General features: G+C 52.0%; 1 long non-coding RNA gene across 1 annotated transcript; it reads left to right on the forward strand.

The window, feature by feature from the left end:
• The first annotated feature begins 680 nt into the window (after nucleotides 1-680).
• LOC136789621 (uncharacterized) lies at nucleotides 681-8,205 on the forward strand. The gene is made up of 2 exons (XR_010828415.1): nucleotides 681-1,554; nucleotides 1,812-8,205. It is a non-coding gene; the product is annotated as an uncharacterized lncRNA (long non-coding RNA).
• Nucleotides 8,206-16,865: the final 8,660 nt, after the last annotated feature.

Raw genomic sequence — 16,865 nt, forward strand, 5'->3', positions numbered from 1 at the left:
GCTCTCGAGAGTTAGAACATGGGTGCGGTTCAGAATTCGCTCCTTAATTTAAAGCTACTGAAATCTCGCTACATAGGCAGCGTGTTTGGGGGGTGTCGGCTGCTCCTGTCAAAGCCTGGCCGTGCTGCTGCTCTCGGCCTGACCTAACTGCTCCGTTGTTGTGGCAACACCAAAAAATACATCGGTCTAGCAGCGTTACAAGATGCGATCCCTGTGCCAAAGGGAGCGAATAAACATACAGCTTTAGTGGAGGGGGGGGCATAGCTGAAACACCAGCCCAACGCCTTCGCAGAAATCATATGCACATAGGACGTCATTTTTGTTTTTGAAATAGCCCAGCTCTTCTTGGAGAAGTTTTACTTCCACGAAGTCAGATGGCCCGTGCTGGGTGAGCCCACCGGCTGTGCAGGCAGTCATTTCTTTTGCAGAACCCGTAGGCGGGCTCGGTCCTGCCTGCAGCAGCTCTCTCCCTCCACGGCCCTGGAGAAGGAGCCCCAAAGCCCATGAAGCCCAGGGCTGTAGCTCCGTGAGGTTTTCTGTTGGCATTGCTCAGCGACACCACGAACCTGCAGATCTTATCTCTAACCTCCTCCCCGAAGCTCTGTATCACGGCCTCCTGCAGCGAAACCTGACCCACTGGCTGGGGACTCTGCAGTACGCAAACACAATTAGGTAATTAAGGAGGCTCGAGCCTTATCCCTTTGTGGGCTTTGCATGGTTGACTACCGAGTTTTCCTCCTCGGTACTGGAAAGTTGTGAAGCACTCTGCATTTTGGCTGGGGAGAGCGCTGTGCTCTCAGTAGTGATGCTGTATTGGTGTTTAATTTTCTATCGTGCTTCTAGTGTTCATCAGAGAAAAGTCAAACAGGTCGTTTGGCTTTGTAAAACTGCATTTAGACCAGTTCTTGTTAAAAAATAAAAATTAAACCAGACCATGCCGTTCTACACCTCTGCTCCTAGCATGGATTTTTCCAGGAACTTCTGTTTGATATGACAAATAACTTGAGCAAAGGCAGTGGAGCTGGCAAGCCAGCCGTTGCAGGAGGTGGAACGGGAGACAGTTACTGTTCTGTCCTTCAAGGAATGCGGTATTTTTACTGTGCTAAGGAAACGGGGTTGTTCAGTCCCGTGTTTTTGCAAGCAACACCTGAACTCGCTGTAGCTGGTGGCTCAAAGCAAAGCCACTTGCTTTGGAAACAGTTTCCTCTTTGCTTATGATTATCTTCAGCGTAGCATTGGAAGTGAAATCCAGGGCCTTTTTCTACCAGGGCTTGAAAACTTTTAAGTGGGTGGTGGGTTTTTTGTTTTGTTTTAAGAAAAACATTGTCTTTCAAACTTTGACTTGAAATGCGTTTTATAATTCTAAAGGGGTTGGTAGTACGCGGAGTAAAGTTTAACGGTAGTTCTGTGCCTGGGAATAACTGTGCTGCGTGTAAACACAATTCAGAAATGTTTAGCATCTATTTTTATTCCTCAAGTCAGTGACTGAGTATGAAAGGCTTCAGCCTGCGCCGGCAAAATCATGATGGGCGTTCTTCGGGATTTCACCGAATGGTAGGTATATTGCAAGCATCCTACGGATGGAAGCCTGGAAGTAAGCTTTAAAAAAAAAAAAAGCCATTTTTAGTGTGTGCCCGGTCCTGCATTTACTTGATTTGTTTGAAATGAAACGGGGGGGCAGAGGTGGTGGGGTACTTGCTCCCCTTCCCCCTGAGTGCCCGGTGGGCAGCCCGGTGTCTCCTTTCAGTCGCTGGGGCAGTATCAGTTCCTGTCGAGCTGCTGAAATTCCTCCCTGTGCTTTTTTCTTTCAGCTACAAATGCCTCGCAAGTCCCGCGTGCTGGAGGCTGGATCTGAGGACGGGGTCAGAGCTCCAGATGGATGGGGCACGTTGCCTTGGGGCACTTCACTTCAAGGGCAGGTCTGTAGGACTCAAGCCCCAAGGGGCCGGTGCCTGGAAAGAGCTTCAGGCCGGAGCTGTTTATCTGCAGGCAGGGTTCCTTGGGGCCCAAAGACTTAATTCTAGCAGGAAGGGCAGAGTCGTGTGTTAGAGGGGCTTTAGGGTTTTATTTATGTCTTTCTCAGTACCGAGTGCTCTGCAGTGCAGCTTCAAGGGGTGGTAAGGAAATACCTGCAGAGATGTTCTTGCCTGTGGAAGTCCTCCATGCGTCTGCGGCGAACTTTTCAAATGAAATTTAGCTGTTTGTTGGTCAGGAACAAAACTTCCTGCCAAATTTTGTCTTGCTTATTGGGGTGAAGGAGGCTTTTCCCAAAGAAATAAAGCCTGTCCTTTGGTGTAAGTTTAGCTGCTACTTCTCTAGGCAAAGCACTGTTTTTAAACAGTTCTCTTTTCATCCATAAAAGCAAATACAGCCTCATTGCCGTTCTTAACATCCCCCAAGGTAGGATTTAAGCAGAGCATAAACAGGCACAGCTGGAAATGTCATGCTTCTACGAGAAAGGCTCCTTGGAGCTCTTTTTTTTGAACTGGGAGTAAGCAGAAAGAAAAAGATTGTTTCCATAGGTGCCCAAGCCACTTAAAAAAAAAAAAAAAATCCTCATGTTTTTCAATCACATACATTTTACTGTTATGCTGCTTTCCCCGTTGACTGAGACCATACAGGGTTGGCTTTCAAGAATTTCAGACTTGGGCACATCGCAGGACGTAGCTGAAGAAAGATGATTGATTCTGTGACCGGCAGGGAAATGAGACTGAAAATGAACTAGTGACTGCCTGGTTTTTAAATTGCTTCGGTTTGAAGAGTTGGGATGTGCTTAAAGGGTGTGAGAGAAGTACGGGTGTGCTGTAGGGGCTTTTTCCCTTTGTAATTTCTGACCGGGAGCAGAAGCTTATGGTGACCGGTCTTATCAAAACTTGATCTTGCAAGTGGGAACCGTGCCCTGGTGGTTTAAAAACAAACAAAAAGAGAAGAAACTGCTGGTAATTGAAGTATGTCTAGTGCACCTCTAACCAGAAGGAAGATTTATCTAAAACTGAATGAATTAAATTTTCTAATCCAAATCTCAACTTCACACCAAAACCTTCTGCTGGCACTGTGCAGAAGGTGGAGAAATGGAACAGAAGGCAGGTAAGTCTGATTGCCCTCCACTGAAATCAGGAGCAATCAGTAGTTTGAGTTGGAAAAAAAAAATCTAAATTGTGCTGTAATATAACTTTATGGTTGTTGTCAGGCATCTGTTACAGGTTTTACGCAAATAGAGTCTGTGAAGTAGGCTCTGTTCTGAAGAGCTTAAGTGCTCAGAAATTTGGGTGAGGGGCAGGATGGAGACAGGCTGCCCCACAAAAATCACAGAATCACAGAACGGTTTGAGTTGGAAGGGACCTTGAAGAACATCTAATTCCACCCCCCTGCCATTTGCAGGGACACCTCCCACCAGCCCAGGTTGCCCAAAGCCCCATCCAGCCTGGCCTTGAGCACCTCCAGGGATGGGGCATCCACAGCTTCTCTGGGCAGCCTGTGCCAGGGCCTTACCGCCCTCTGAGGGAAGAATTTCCTCCTAATGTCCAATCTAAATCGCCCCTCTTTCAGTTTAAAACCATCCCCCCAAATGGAAAAGCTGGGCGCTTACCTGGGAGCTGAGCAGTGAGCTTTCCTCCCTTCGGGAGCTGCCTGCTGCCCTCCCTGCAGCTCTGCCCCCCCTCCTAACTCTTCTCTTGAAGCCCTCTCTTTAGGAAGTTGGGCTCCTTCTTTATTTTCACACCGAGCTACTTCCACGGGACAGGGCTTTGAGTCCTCACCCAGTGACAAAGGTTTGTGTGCTCTGTACGGGGAGCGTAACGAGGTGTGAGTCAGCGCCAGAGGTGGATTTGCTGGCCAGCCTGCTTTCCCGTGGGGTTGCTCTCTGTCCCCCGGCATGGCCTGGCTGGACTCCGTGGCTCGTGCGTGGCTGGGTCTGGCACAGCACATGGGTTCCTCGGCCTGCTGAGGCATCGTGTGCCGAACCGCTCCTTGGGCGGCTGGTCAAACCCTGGCGCTGACCTCCTGGATGTTCCCACTGCGGGGTCAGCTTGCCCTCCGAAGGAAAGCCCTGCTCTGACCGAAATCCCTGTCGGTCCTCCCACCGCTGCGCACGCACCGATGCGATGTCTGGCGTTCGTGTGCCCCGGGACGGAGTCTGGGTTCCTGCTGGGTGTCTTTTTCAGCTCCCAGCGAAGCAAACGGTCCCTTGCACCTCTTCAAGGGTGCCATCAAGCCAGCGTTCCCCAGCAAAACCTGCTCCCGCTAGCAGCGTACGGCTGCGCCACGTCTCTAACTGCAAGGCTTACTGGGGCCGTACAGCAAAGCTGGTCAACGCTGATGTGTTTTGGAGGATGGCGCTGCGCCGGAACGTCTTTTTGGTTTGAAACATCTAGGGCTGGATTAATTTCAGATGAAGGCACATGTAAACTGACGGTGGTGACAACGAATCACATTCCCTGAGTGCTTTAGAAATTATTCATAGGTGTTGAAAACCAGAGCTGTTTTATGCACAGCTCCTCTAATTCCTTTACTTTTCAATCACAGGCTTTTTAAAAATGTGTATTTTCTCTTTCAGTGCAGACAGCGAGAGAAGGAATATTTTTAGAGAACTGCAGGGCCAAAGGACAACAACAAAAAAAGCAGATTACAGTCCTTCTTTACGTAATGCCTCTTTCTGCCTTTTGTTCCAATAACGACTAAGAGCTAGGTGGTGTCGTACGCAGGCGTTACAGCAGGAGATGGCAATCAGGAGCCCATTTTCAGCCACCAGCCCAGGATGAGGGGCTGGTTTTCGTTCCCCTGGATTGACTCACGCTGCAGGACTGCGTTATTTGTGGGGTCAGGGAGCTTCCCCTCGTCAAGGGCCTCTGCCAATCTGTCAGAAAATGAGCCGAATCCTGCGCCACCCGGGGTGCTGGATGTCGTAGCGAAGTGCTGCGTCCTACCGCGTGAAGGCGAGGGCGATGCCGCGACGACAGCCCCGCTCTGACACGAGGACAGCTTCGCTTTCTGGCTCTGCTGCACTTGCGGGAAGGGATTTGCAGAAGTGGCTCAGCCGTGTAAATCCTTCCAGACCTACCCAAGAAGCGAGCACTGCATCCCACCCCACACAGCCCTTCCGTGCTCACAGCTCTGCCCCGCTCCCTGCCAGGGTAATTTGAAAGGATCCAGCGCATAAAGTTATGGCGCGGAGGAATGGGAATCCCTGAATGGCTCTGAAGAGGCTGAACCCCACATGGCATCGCCCAGCTGAGGCTGTTCAGGCATTACAGTGAGAGGTGAGCTGGGCAGGGCGGCAGCACAAGCGTGAAGAAATCTCTTGGGTCTCTTTGGGTTCCTGTCCTTTTTGAGACACGTTTGTCTGCGGAGCTGCCCCGTTAGCTTGGCCATAGCTGCAAAGCCTGAGGGTAACTAGCCCTAGCAAGGGGGATCTACAGCCTTCAGCATCAAGATTTCATTAAAATTGCACACTATCAAAGGCAATGTTTTTGCTCCCTTAGCACTGATCTGCCCCAGAAAGATCTGTCCCCAGCAGGAGAAGCTCTTCCCACCCTGTGGATGGAGCAGATGAGGCCAGGACACCGGGAGGCACCGAGGGGAGGTTGGGGACGGCAGCGCTGATGTGAGCGGTGGCACCCATGGGACCACCGGGAGCTGTCCCTGCAGGCCAGCTGAGCTCAGGAGAGGTGACTCCCTAGGAAATGGAACCCCCGTCCTCTGTCGACAGCTGAGCAGCACTCGGCTGCTGCAAAAGGTGAGCTTCGGCACAAACCATTGGTCTTCCGACAACCAGCTCGGGGACTTGGCAAAGGTTTTCCAACATGCCCAACACCTGAGGTGAGGGTGACGGAGCACTGGGACAGGCTGCCCAGGGAGGCTGGGGAGTCTCCTTCTCTGGAGATATTCAAGGCCGGTCTGGACACCTACCTGGGCAGCCTGCTGTAGGGATCCTGCTTTGGCAGGGGGTTGGACCTGATGATCTCTGGAGGTCCCTCCCAACCTCTACAGTTCTGTGATCTGCGGGAAAACACTGAGCCGCTTCTGAGACTGCGGTCGGTTAACAGGTGTCCGAGAAGGAGAACGGGAGCTTTTGAAGACCTGATTTCTGCCCCGCGATGCTCAGCGAGCAGAGCTCTGAGAAATGTATCCTGTGGTGGTGCGGTGGAGGCGCTGTTCTTGGCTCCCGCTGCTGTGAATGGCGGAGCGAGACCGGGACGCTCCTAAATACTCGGAATTCTTTTTTTAGTGAAACGCGTTTCCTCAATGGAAATAACTATAAAACCGAGGCTTTCTCGGAATATCCCAAACATCCCAAGAGCCAGCCCCCTCTGCTCCTGCTGAGTGCGGGGCAGGATCCGCCCCCGCCAGCCGCGGTGAGAGGGAATAACGAGTGTCAGAAGCAGGGCTGGAAATCGGAGGTGGCAGCTGGGCTCCCACGGGACGGCGTGGTGCCGTGGTGAGGCATGGGCACAGCTCTCACCCAGCAGCTGCTCCTCCCGAGGAGAGAGGTTTGTCAGCAAACTGAGATCTCCTCCCCAAGCTGTCTTCAGGGATGTCCCGACGCTTCTGCTGAGCCAGTCTCTGCCAGCAGAGACGTGAGTCCGGGCCTTGGTTTCTGCTCCTGGCTTTAGCTTCTTTCCTTTCTTTTTAATGCCTAAATTTTAAAGACGGGCAAGGCACTGGAGATACGTGGGGTTTGTTTGTTTGTTTGTTTGTTTTTCCATCTAGCATTCAGTAAGACAGAAAATAAGTAAGTGCTAACTTTACGTCTATATCCAGACGCCTCACATAAAGCTACTTCTCTTCCTTTTTCCTCTGAGCTGGGAAGTGAGAAAAGCTGGGTATCTGCAGGTGATGCCTTGTGCAAGACAACCTGAATTTTGGCATTGGGCACCGTGGCAGCCTTGCTGTCCATATAGGTGTCCGTAGACGGACGCAGCAGCGTCTCCAGCACGGCTTGGAGCAGCACTTGCCTTCTGCCATCAGCAGCCAGGGGGGCCTGGTCCTTGCAGAGTCTCTGGGATCTGCTGGGGGGCTCGGTGGTGTCAGTAGGAAGCAAAAGGGACAGTCCTTGTGGTTTAGGTGCTGCATGAGAGCCTCCAGGGCAGAGAAGGAGGAGAGACCCCCCCCAAATATACGCTTGTGATATCCTCTGCTTTGCTGAAGGTCTTTTAGCAGTGCTAAGCAGCTCTGTGAGGGCTGCAAATCTGGAGAAAACACCCAAAAAGAAGGGCATGAAATGAGAGGAGGAGCTGTGCTGCTCTCCCCCGAGACCTCCAGGCTGTCATTTCAGCATCAGGAGCTGACCAAGACGGGGTCCTGGTACCCGCCGAGCCCCCCGTCCTGCAGCTGTGCTCCCCAGACTCTTCAAGGCGTTGCCCTGAAGCCTTCTGGCTCATTTTCTCCCGACCACTTCTTTATGCCACTTCAGCAGGTTTCGAGCTGTGCTGCCCGAATTCCCCCACGTAATGTCCCTCCTTGTGCCGTGCCTGGCTGCTCCTCCGGGTCACGGCGCCCAAGCTGACGCCTCCCCATCAGCTGAGGCTGCTCAACGCTGGGCGACTCCTCCCCGGCTGTGGGGCTGGCAGACAGAGCCCAGCACTCACAAAAGCAGCCCCACGGTCCCTTCGTATTGCTGGGAAGCACCCAGCTCCCAGAGCCGAGTCCAGCAGTCCTGGTACAGCACAGATCAACGGCGGAGAGAGCAACCCCGCGGGCAGGTCAGGGTGCCTTCTGCACTGATCCCTGTGTTCTGCCAGCTCCTACACCCTACAGGCTGTAGGACATGGCGAAAAGGGTCAAGGCAAGGGCAGGGATCGCAAGAGAAAGAAATTAAAACAAGCTCATTCAATATAAACTGCGTGTTTTCTTGCCCCTGCTTAATTTACACGCCGCGTTTTTGCCTCCTCTCCGACCAGCAGTGTTTATCTTGCAGGGCACAGCCCTCATTAGCAGCGAGGAGCAGCATCAGATTTTTCTGTGCTTCGTTTAAACATTATCTTGGGCGTGTGTTTTCCTTAACATCGAGCAAACGGCTCGAAAGCGATCCAGGCGTGCTCCCTGCAGGCCTTCAGCTCCCCACGGCCATCCTTTGGTGCCCTGCTCAGCGCTTCTGCTGCAGCCCCCTGCTGCAAACCCCTTCTCAAGGGTTTGGTGGTTTGGGAATTTCAAGGAAAACGTAGCACTGAGTCGAGCAAAACATCTCAACTCGCTGCTTCGGAAGGGTTCGGATGGGAAAAATCCATTTTCAGCAAGAAAGAAAGAAGAGAGCTTTCAGTTCTCTTGAAACCGCTGGCACTTAGGCAAGCTGTTGGGTCGTGGCAATAGAGATATTTTGAGTTTAATAATATTTAGAATAACATGTTTATGCAACGGTCATGTTTTGCATGAAGGTCATTTCTAGTAAGCGGGGAGCTTTCCCAGGAACAGAGCCCTTTTTCTTCAGCAAACCAGAACAAAAGAGCAAAAGCTGTGCCTGGCCTGAGGGCAGCTGAACCAGGGGGAAGATTGGCTTTGCTTTGTTGGCTTTCGGGCACAGCGAGCTGTATTTGGGGTGAAGGGGCAGCCGGGCAGCACACCAGGGATGCTTTCTGGCCACAGAAAGGCACGGTCTGGTCCACCCAGCTCTGGAGATGCTCCACGTGTGGGTCTGACCCCAAGGACCCAGCCTTTGGTGGCATCAGAAGCGTCCTCAGCCCTTATTTTGGCAGCGCGTTTCCAGAACAGCTCTGCGCATTCATAGCATAGAAAAATATTTAGTGCCAGTCACTAGGAGCATCACATCAACCAACGTGCAAGGAATCCCTCTTGTGCTTCTGAGGTGGTAAAAGCTTTATTCAGAAGGTTTCTTCCTAGACTTTTTTAACGTTTTAGCATTTCCTGGGTGGTTTTGCTCTCCGTTGGCGTACACACCTGCAAAGCTTCCAGTGCTTCCAGCTGGGGTGGTAAAGCTGGAGCAGAGCCATAGCACCGAGGCATCGTTCCTGGTGGCTGTGCTGGACGAAGAGAGGACTTCTTGTGATTTCCTCCACCACACAGCGAGGGCTGTGCCCTACCCCGCCAGGGTGGGTGCTGGGGGAGCCACATCCTGAGCCTGGCTGGGGACACCGAGGGCCCACGTGGCGGAGAGGACCCCAAGCCCAGCACCTCTCCCGGTCCCCCGACTGCTCCCCATGGATGATTTCGATGGCTCTGTGGATTGAAGAAGTGGCTCGTGATTTATCCACAGCAGGAGACCAGCCGAAGGGCCGATCCTCACATCAACGCCGCCAACCCCCCATGGAGAATGATTAAACCCACGGAGTCGTGGGCTTGCTTCCAGCCTCGCTGGCTGCTCCAGGACATTGCTGGCTGCTCCGAGGGGTGCTGGCAGGAGCCAGGACCGACTTTGGGCCCCCAGGGGACAGCACGGATCTAAGGGTCTGGCTCTGAGCATCCTTCTCCCTGCTCCCAGCAGGGGCTGGGGACAAGGGGATGCCGCAGAGGTCAGTCCCTCTGCCCTGGGGAAGCGAGAAATGATCCTTGGGTGGATTTCTGCTGCAGCCATGCTTCATGTCAGGAGGAATTTGCAACTCCCTTTCCAGCTCTGCTCTGCCAGACAGCAAACTGCTTTGCCACGTTGCCTGTAGCAACACCTCCTGCTTGAAAATAAGAGCTGTGACACGGGGCTGGGTTTGCTGGTGGCTGCGTGAGAAGGGCCGATATTATTAATTACTGCTCTTACTACCACCACCGTTATTTACGGTGGGGCCTGTTTGGGTGGGATGCAGCGGCGTGTGCTTCGGGAGCAGCGTCACCCAGATGGCACCGCTGCAAGCAGAGGGCACCGGGCGCAGCAGTCTGGGGCAAAGGCACAGCACGGCGATCACAGCGGGGCTGGTTTCCCTCCTATTGCTTAAACAACTGCTTGTCTTGGCAGGGATCTTGTGGGAAGAGGCCTGCGGCATCAATAGGGAATCCTTTTTTTCCTGGAAAAAAGAAGTATAATGTACGTCAGCGTGGCCAGGGCAGCTGGGCAGGGCGGCGTGTCCCCAGGGCTCGGGCTGGAGCACGTGCTGCTGGCCTCCCGCGACGGAGCAGCTCTGTGAGGTTCATGCTCAGCGGCTCACGAGAGCTGCTGCACAAAGCACAAGTCAGGGATTTTAGGCAGAGGGTGCCCTCAGAGGGGCTGAGCCGTGCACAGGTGGCTCAGGGGTTTCTGGGTGACCCCACTGGAGTTATTTAAGACCGTGCAGGCAGCCCCACAGCTCACACTCACTGGCCATATTTGCAGCTCTTGGCCCTTTCAGTCCCTGTTCACAAATTGCTGTTGGGTTGGGGCATCCATCGGTCCACTATGGCCAGGGAAACGGGGACGCAGAGACAAGTGCTTTCTGCACAGGCAGCCTGGGCGCCAGGCGCTGGATTCCCAGTTTAACCCATTTGCTTATCCCACTCCACCACCCCCAGACCCACCAACCACTTGTCGTGGAGTGAGAGCACCCCGGTGGTTTCCATCTGGAGGATGGAAGTGGGCACCCCTGTCCCCCAGGTGGGGTTATTTAACACATTCTTGCTTCAGGGTAGGTAGCAAAAAAACAAACAAACAAAAAAAAAACCAACAAAAAACCCCACACTTCAAATGGCCCTTTGGTGGTTTCCATCCAGTAGGTGCTCCCCACTGTGTCAGCTCCCCAATGTGGATTTGAGCTCTGTCATTCAGCACTTTTTCTGGAGGGTCCTGGATGGGAGCTGGGGTATCTACAAATGGAAACACAGGAGGAAAAATGTGCTCTTGTGGTTTTTTTCTCTAAGCAAGCCTCCTGGCTCCTCCTGTCCTGGTTGATATCTGGCCTCCCCCAGGCATTTTTTGGTAGGAGACAAGTCCATCCCTGCTCAGCCCCTGTCCTGCAGGCTAGAAACACCAAGCCACCACTCTTCTCCTCTCCGTGGGCATGGTCTGCATGGCTTGGCTCAGCTTCACTGTCCCAGATGAGGTTTGTTTTCCCTTGAATGTGGATGTGCCCAGTGCTTTCCCCTCTTCTGTGGCAGGAGGCAAACAGGTGCTTGATGCTCCTGTGAGGTTACTTGGGTTCTCCAGCATGCTGATGGCTCATCAGCATCATCTCTCTCCAGCATTTGAAAGTGGTGTGTGTGTATATATATATATATATATATATATATGCGCCTGTCTTCTAGTAAACATTTTCATTATCCATGAATTCAGGCTTTTTATCCCATTAAATTTCATCCTATTTCTATTATTCTACTTTACGATACCACAAATTCCACTAGCAGGTAATTCGTTGTGCCAATGGCACTGCCAGAAATACGCAGTGTAACCCAAGACTCATCTTTGAGGATCTCCAGTAGGCATCTCCCTGCAGCCTGGGAAAAACTTTTCTGAAACAGAACACTGATCCCTTAGTCCATTTGCTACCTATCTCATAGTTTCCTCCCACTAGAAGATACGGTCTTCCCCATTTTAGCTAACAAATTCACTTGGGATGCCATAAAAAAATCTGCTGAAGTCCAGAGAGGTTTGACTGAATGCCTCTCCTTTGTCTAGAAAAATCAATTACTCAGGAAAGCTCACAGGGCTCTCAGGCAAGAATTTCATTTGGCAGACTTACTGTAGACAAGCAGAGCTGTAGTTGCCCGAGGCGTCTTTCTTGCCTTTCTAAAATTACTATTTTCCAGTACCAGTTCTGAAAGGCAACAGATTAATTTCAATTACTTGCTGTTGGACTTGCAGTTTGATGGCCCTCTCTTCCCTGGCTCTGGGATGGAGCTGGTCCAGCTCCTCCAATTTGCACACACTCAGCTCTTTGAGATTTTCTTTCCATTTAGATGTGGTCATTTCCATATCCTGATGTCCCTCATCCATCTTCATTTTGTCCTGAGATTCAGCACCCTCGTTCTTCCCAAGGCCTGACACAGAACAGCCACCTCGTTTGCGGGATGTAGTTTTAGTATCTTTAAGCTCCACCACATCCTGGGCAAGCAGAAGCCACATTTCTTTGTTCTTTTCTCATTTATGACTCACGAACATTTTACTAGTTGTTTTAATTTCCTTTGTAAGATCTAACACAGCTCCACTTTGGTGATTCTCATGTTACGCTTCCTGACCTTTAACATAAAACTCTCTTTGCTGGTTAATCCCCTTTTCCATTCACTGAAGTCTTGTGGTTATTCCTGATTTTCTCGTTGTGGTAATTCTTCATCCAATTAAGGCTTTGGCCTTTCCCCTGAGAGTTCTCCTCTCTTGCCTGGGATATATGATCCAGATTGTTGTAAGCTCATTTGATTTCTATGACTAATTCCCTTAATTTCTCTAAATTCCCCCTCTGAAAAAGTTAGCGTCAAATAAATTCTTTATGATTTAAGGCATTGAGATGCCTTCAGGGTACTTGATCCAAGATATTTTCTATGACAAATTCCTCTATAATGTCCTTACGTCTTACCAAAGCCAAGCAAGAACGTCTTCCCTTTTGCTGGATCGAGGGCACTTCAGTGAAGAAACCAGACCGTTGTGTCCAGGAGTGGCTGCGTCTCGTGGCCACCAGCAACAGGATAGGAGGTTAAGGTCTTCAGTAGGGACACCACTCCCACACTTGGTGGCATCAGCTGTATGACAACAGTGCAGAAATCCCTGTCCTTACCCACATCTGACCCTAATGATCTAGAGGAAACTGCCACCCCACCCTTTTGCAGGCTTTTGATGCTCCCATTTCCTTCCCATCACTGCAGACACCCCTAGACATTTCCGAGGCAGAGCATTGCAGCCCTGGTTCCTCTCACCCGGACTCGTGCTCTGGTGAGACCGCGTTTCCTCACAGCCACGACAAGGCCCACTTACTTCTCCATCCCCGCTGCCGAGTTTGTGTCCCTTCCATCATTTCCCACACGCTTCCCCAGCCTGACCCCTACTTTTTGCCCGATCTTCTGCAAACTCACCCTGGAAGCTGCCATTAGAAGCACCTGGTTTGCTCGATACGACCAACCCCTTTGAGAATTACACTGTCAGCTTTCCCTTTCCTCCAGCAGGATTCTCAATCAAACCTAAGCTCCTTCGATCACCGTTTACCTGAGGCCCCTAATTAAGGTGTCACTTTGAAGCACCTGTGGGTACTTGCTTGGTATCTGGGCCCCATCTCCAACCCCAAGGCCAAGGACGAGGCCAACCCGTTTTTACTCCACCCCCCCCTTGCCTGCTGGCCTCCATTTTATGACCTCCTCTCTCTCTTTGCCTCTCCATTGCTCCCAATCATTGAAGTTTCCTAAATCCCCCCATCTGCAGCAATGGCAGTGGGGGATTTTGAAGCTCAAGGCTCTTGGAGGGCTAAATTCATTCTTCTTGGCACCCAGGTACAAACGCAACCGTGGTGAGGCAATGACGGACCGACCGGGGCAGGCCAGGCTGTCCAGCACCTCGTCTGGCTTTGCCAGGCCGGAGCAGATCGGAGTGTTTCTAAACGTGTTTCTTCCAGGGGAAGGGTTTCTCTACCACTTGCTACAAATCTTAAATTTAAGGTGAAGCACGGCAAACTGCATTGAGCTTTCATCATGGGGAGCGGGGCTCCAAGGGGAATGTTTTACCAGCAGAAGTTCCTCCCGGGGCCAGCTTTGTCTGACCAGCTATACTCCTCCTTATCCTCTGACAACCGGCTTTCAATAAATGCTGTGAAAAGGAAGGGTGACAAAAAATACCTGATTTTTGGCCCTTTGAGATAGCCATTGCTGCTGTCGCATGGGATGGCGCTCCCCTACCCATGCCTCTTGGGTCGCAGCCAGCGAGCAGGGCTGGAGCCTGCACGTCCCAAACATCTCCCCCGCGTAGGCCTTCGAGTGCATTTTTCACATGGGAAAAAATCTTGCCACCGGTGAAGTGTCCAAAGGGAAAGCCGACGTGCTGCAGGTCAGTACTGCCAACTGCTAAAAAATGTTTGCTTTAAGGTGTATGACATTCCTGTCTGAAACCGAAATTATTCTGGTCTTCTGGAGCATTTTCAGTTCTAACCCGTCGAGTGGATGATAGGGCAAAGTGGACTTCAATGCCCAGAAACTATATAATAAAATAAAAAAGTTTTAAAATACTGGCCAATTCCTGTGAACACATCATCCTGTCCTCTGCATGCATCCAAGTTCAGCACTCAGGACTAGATGTTTCACCTGGGAAGGCCCAAATGGAGCTGGCAGCACCAGCCAAAATCAAATTCTTCACCTTCAAACCTTTCTTTTGCCACCTGTAATGGACTGAATTTCTTATTTTTATTCTTCCCCTTCCCCTTGCCCTTCTCCTTCTTCCTCTTCCCCTCCTCTTCCCCTTCCCCTCCTCCTTCCTTTTCCCCTTCCCCTTCCCAATTCCCTTTCTCTTCCCCTTTTCCTTTCCTCTTCTCTTTCTCCTCCCTCTTCTTCTTTTTTCTTTTTTTTCTTCTTCTTTTATTCTCCTTTTCCTTTCTTCCTTCTTCTTCCATCTTATTTTTATTGTTTCTCTGAAGTTACTATTTATTGAGGATGGGGATGAGGGAGGCCAATGGGGTCGGGCGAGGCTGTGGGGCCCCGTGCAGGAGAAGAGCCATCGCCGAGATAGTCATCTGGGTAACATGATAAGGAGCTCAGGGTGGCCGAAAATAGAGGCTCGCCCAGCTGAAAAAAGCCCCGTGGTGGCGCGGAGGGGCATTACTTAACACCTAAGAGACAGGGCTCTTACCTCTCTGCTGGATTTCGGCTCAGGGGATGTGTACGACACTTTGGTTTTAAAAGGAGGGGGGCAGTGAGCTGGTGAACAAATAATAAAATACAATATAATTATTTACAGGCGGAGCACGTGCTCTGGGGCTGCCACCGTGCAAGGCGCTGCACAAACACTAAATGAGGGCAGCCCCAGCCTCCCAGGCGTGCAATCTTAACGTTAACCAGGGGAAACGGTAGCACAGGTGAGTGGTGCGGAGATACCTGACAGTGTGGGCTTCCCCTGCCTCTTCTGGCAGGGTTTGATCAGAAAAAAAAAATGTGGGAAGCAGCAGGGTGAGAGGGATGGGGTACGGGGGCAGGACGGGAGGAGTGCTGCGAGGATGCAGCAGCAGCAGCACAGGGGAGCGGGGAGGGGATGAGGACGTGTGCTGCAGAGCGACGGGGCACGGACGGGGCCGTGTGCTGCAGAGCAGCCCCGCACACACGGGGACAGCCCCACTGCAGCCCCCGTGCCTGTAGCTGGAAACGCAGACCGTGGCTGGGTTTGGGCAGGCAGGCTTCACCTCGCTCGTCCGCTTCGCCTACTCGTTTCTGGGCACGGCATGAATTCACGCGGGATCCGTCCCTCAATCCTTATTATCCCTCAAAGTATTTTTGCACACAGTATTGCAATAAGATTATCAGAAGGGGATTTTTATTTTTATTTTCTTGAAAAATGCTCAGAATTAACAGGCCAAGGGAGCACACCTCAATTTCCTCACCTGCCCTCCTCTATTCCACCGCTTCATCCCAGAGGGATTTTGCCTGTGTTGGTTGATTAAAATCCCAGTTAGAGACCCCCATGGAGAGCCCGGCTGCCACCGTGCCCCCGGCCCCGGCCCGAGCCCAGCTGTCCCACAGGAAGTTTTGCATTCCCGCAGGGTCACCAGCTGCCCTCGCCGCTTCTGCCGAGCTTCCAGGTAATGGATATTTCAGCCCTAGATGGGGACTCGGGTGGGCTGGAGCCCGGCCACGCCGGCCCGCTGCCACCGCAGCAGCCAGTGCAAAATAAATAGGGTCGCAGCAGGGTGAGGGTTGGCGTGCTGCTGGCCGCGCTCCACGCGGAGGGGTTTCTGCTCCTGGACGCCCACAGCCCTCCACCTGTGGGGGCCCATGCTGGGACCAGTGCTCAGAACTGCAAAATGTTTGCGATTTTATTCGTATTTCAGCTCAACCTCTCTATCGTTTGCTTTAGCAGGCAGTGGTGTCAGGTCCCCAGTCTCAGCTCCTGCTTTTTACCCGTCTTTTTAGCTGAACCAGAGGATGCTCCCTGCCTGCCTGGAAAGGGACTGAAAGCAGGCACAGGCTTTCAGACCTGCACAGGCTTTTCCTCTGCCCCCCAGCAGCAGGGACTCGCTGCCCTGCTTCAAAGCAACGCTGGCAAAGGACCAAGCATCGCGCCGCAGCAGGGCCATGCAGGGTTACTCTGGAAAATATGCAGGCTGATATTTTATTCATCTGAAGCTGAAGTGGTTGGTATGAAAGAAAATACCCCGTGGGGCTTCATACCTCGAGTCAATGAATTCCTGGTCCTTTTATAGCTCAGGAATGCCGGGTGCTCTCTGTCGGTTTTACAAGGCCGTGAAGCCGCAGCTTAAGGTCTGGATAACTATTAATCATGGCGGGGACGATGACAGCTGCTCTTGTTCTGCTGAGCTTTCAGACGGGCACCGGACTTGTGCACGCTGTGCCCTGTTCGTCCTGCTGGCTTGAGACATCGCTGCTTTTGCTTTGGTCTGGGGGGATGTTAGCTTCTTGCTTGTGGGACCACCAGTTTTGGTAGTGGTCGTGCCAGGGATTCGAATGGGGTAGTCCCTTCATGGCACACTGTTTGGCCAGCCCTCTTGGAGCATGTGGGCAAGGATGAGTGATTCCCAAATTACTGAGATCTCTGTCATAAGAGCTACAGACCTACAAGGAGATGGGCTTGAAGGTCCAGGCGCAAGGGGTCTCTCCTCCCCATCAGGCACCGCTGATCCACGCCGGTGCTGTGCATTTTCTGGCTGTGCTATCACAAGGCTGGGTGTGATGTGCTCCTTGAAGTCCAGCTCCGAGAGTTGTTTAATGACGTGAGAAATCACAGCTTTTCCTCGAGAACGCGTCTCACCAGCGGCTGTGTGTTTGTTCCATTACAGCACGGGGAGGAGAAAGCCCTGATCTCGGTAACAACC

The sequence above is a fragment of the Anser cygnoides genome, chromosome 1 (assembly GCF_040182565.1).
Source record: "Anser cygnoides isolate HZ-2024a breed goose chromosome 1, Taihu_goose_T2T_genome, whole genome shotgun sequence".
In the NCBI taxonomy this organism is placed as follows: Eukaryota; Metazoa; Chordata; class Aves; order Anseriformes; family Anatidae; genus Anser; species Anser cygnoides.